Here is a 3,372-nt window from a genome sequence, read left to right as displayed (position 1 = left end):
CACAAGGAAAAGACGGACTCATTCTGATAAAAGAAGACATTAACAGCATTCCCCAAGCCCCCCTAGCCTTTAGCCCCATTTCCCTTAAAAACCCTAACTTTTTCTTAGCTTGGGATGACAGACTTTTCAGAGAAATTATTCTTTCTGTCTACTTGGGTATTGATACTCGATAAATTCTTTTGCTTTCTCCTTTCAACCTTGTGTTGTGATAATTGGCTCCACCCTACAGAGGATAAGGACCTTGCTAATCTTACAACAATCTTCTGGTATTATATCAGACAATAAGGTTTTCAGTGGCCAATTTTTTCAGAAGTAGAAGACCTCTACATCCTTCTTTCTAGTCTGTCTTAATCTGGAAGCTCCCTTGAAACCTGTCCACTATGGGTGACCCTGAAATACCAGTCGCATGGTTTCCATCATCACAGCAACATATTAGCCACCAAAGTATGACAAACTGACAGATAAGTGGTGTTTGGTATTAGGATGCATAAATGTTCCACAGAAAAAACTCCTTGAGTTCAACTCTTACCTGGTTGTCTAACTCTACTGAGCCTCATCAGCCATTGTCATTTATTCTTTCCAATATTGAGCATAACAGAGGAGCTCTGGTAGCATAGTGCCTAAGGCACTTGCCTGCTAACCAGAAGGCTGGCGGTTCAAACCCACCAGCCACTCCTTGGAAGGAAGATGGGACAATCTACTTCTGTAGTGATACTGCCTCAGAAACCCAAAGAGGGGTCGCTATGAATTGGGTCTGACTTGATGGCACATAACAACAACAACAACAACAACCACCACAGAAAAGGGGAGGAGCTCTGGTAGTATAATGCCTAAAGCATCTGACTACTATCCAGAAGGCTGGCGGTTCAAACTCATCAGCCACTCCTTGGAAGGAAGATTGGGCAATCTACTTCCGTAGTGATACTGCCTCAGAAACCCAAAGATAGGTCGCTATGAGTCGTATCCGACTCAATAGCAAATAACAACACCACCACCACAGAAAAGACATTGGGACAGGAGCTAGAGTGGAAGAGGCTAACTACTCAGAATCTAGAGGAAGGAAAGGACTCCACGTCTTGCCACCATCTCCTAAGGCTTGAGGTCTTTCCTGGGGGGCTTCTAAGGGGAGGCTATTTCTAAGGGGAGGAGACACAATCATGGGGATGGTGCAGGACTGGGCAGTATTTCCTTCCATTGTGTGTGAGGTCACCATGAACCCTGGGCAACTGGACAACAGCTAACAGCAGCAAGTGCAGGAGGTGGGAAGAGATGTTGATGTAGATTTCTTAGCACATTTCACACAAGTAGTGTGGTTAATACAGTCATCATGAACACCTGGTAAGGAGCAGAGAGTTGAGGAAATGAAACAGGCAAATAAGGAACTGACAAAAATACAGAAACATTTTGAAGGGGGAGAAATTCCTTATTCATTAAAACAATAATGTTAAGACATCTTAAAGCCAAGTGGGGCTTGCAATCCAGTCTCTGCACAGTTTATAGTTTCTAGCTGGCCCTTTCACATGGAAAAGGACTTAGTGGTTCAAAGAATTCTAGGCCAGAGGAAAGGGCTGAAATATAATCCCAATACTGCTGCTAGTTTAGTGTATGAGTTCAGGTGAATTATTCAACCTCAGAAATGGAGAAAGTGATGTGATATTCACGATATGTTTTTGGTGGCGTTTCCAGTAAAATAATTATGACAAACAATGGATAAGTAATGTGCATAAGTGAACACTTTTGCTTTCTTCTCTGGGTCAGAAGAGTTGACACAGGCTCACAGTTTGACATATGGCATAAAACCCTTGGAAATCTGAGACTTTCTGGAGTTAATTAAGAAAAGCAATAAAAATAACCATACCTCTTATTTGCATAGTACTCTTTGATTTACAAACCATTTTCAGATATAGCTGATCCTTAAAGCACCCTGGGAAGTGGAATTTGTGTCTCCATTTTAGAGATGACAAAGCTTAGGTCACACAATTTATGTCATCCAGACAAAGGTGCTTTTTTTTTAAAAAAAAAAAAAAAACCCTAAAAACTTGCCTCAGGTATCCAGAAAATAATTTTGTTCACTTCAGTTATTGGTGATGAGTGACCATCACAAACGCCAACACCAGTGCCAGACAACCAAACCACAACCTTCTTTTCTTAGGGACATCTCCTACCCCTGCTCAGACTTCAAACTCAGAGTCATCAACACAGCCAGAAACTCCAAACAACCCACATCAGTAAGAGATTATCTAGATGTTTGTTGTACAACAATGTCTGGGAGTCATTTGGAATGGATTGCCTTGGATAAATAAAGTTGTTTGTGTTGGTTTGGGGGACAGCCAGCTAAGATTCAACTATTTTTTGTTGTTGTTGTTGGTTTTGTGAAGGTAGGAAGGCTGTGAAAACAGGAGTTTAGAGAATCAGTATGAGAAAATAATAACCATTTTAAAACTTTAGGCATATAACCAGTTCCTGTCCATTAACAGCAAACTAATTGACACTACCTTCTCTTTTTGGGGGTGGAAGTGGAGGTGCTGGTAGGGCGATGTTCCCCTGTGGACAAAGTGAGTTCCCTTCCCCAAGTGTCTCTTCTCCCTGCAAGAGGCACACTGAATTTGAGGCCTCTTTAATAGGCAAGGTTCTAGGTGCAGGATAGTGGGTTCGGTTCAGCCCAATTTGGGGCTTTGGGAGAACACTGATAGACCTGCCAATGTAATTCCGGCAAACTTGGAATGTAGCAGGAGCTCTGGTGGTGCAGTGGTTAAAGCATTCGGCCGCTAAACAAAAGGTCGGTTCGAATCCCCCAGGGCTCAGTGGGAGAGAAGATGAAACAATCTGCTTCCCTGAAGACTGAGAGCCTTGGAAACCCTACGGGGTGGTTGTACTGTGTCCTATAGTGTTGCTATGAATGGAATTGACTCGATGGCAGTGAGTTTTTCTGGGTTTGGAATGTATCTAGTTTTTCTAACCCTTTCCCCAGCTTGGTATTTCTCTGATTGGGTTAGCTGGAAGCATCTGGGGTCCTCCTGTCCCAAGGCCTGTAAGGCTCCAGGTCCTGCCACGTTACTACCACCACGTGGAAGGAACCCTGCTACGGGCACTTATTTGCATCCAAGTGTTTGCACCGAGACAGGTGTTCACGTGCATGAGGTCACACGCACAGCTGGGCACACATGCTGAGACGCCCCAGGGCCAGGAACAGGGAAGGGGGGGGTACCCTGGGTGGAGCCGATGGCATTCTAGAGGGGAAGCATCCCTGCCCCCACGCCAATTCCCTAATAGCTTGGGGTTGGCATTTGTGAGGACAGGCCTCTGCTCTGGCCAGGATCCTTGCCCTGGGACCCTCCACCTCCACCAAACCCTTCCCCCCGACCCATGCTG

Source organism: Orycteropus afer, unplaced genomic scaffold, assembly GCF_000298275.1.
Source record: "Orycteropus afer afer isolate SDZICR_OR568_19922 unplaced genomic scaffold, OryAfe1.0 scaffold00344, whole genome shotgun sequence".
Taxonomy (NCBI): domain Eukaryota; kingdom Metazoa; phylum Chordata; class Mammalia; order Tubulidentata; family Orycteropodidae; genus Orycteropus; species Orycteropus afer.
The sequence above is the reverse complement of the archived record's forward strand: the minus strand, read 5'-3'. Positions refer to the sequence as shown.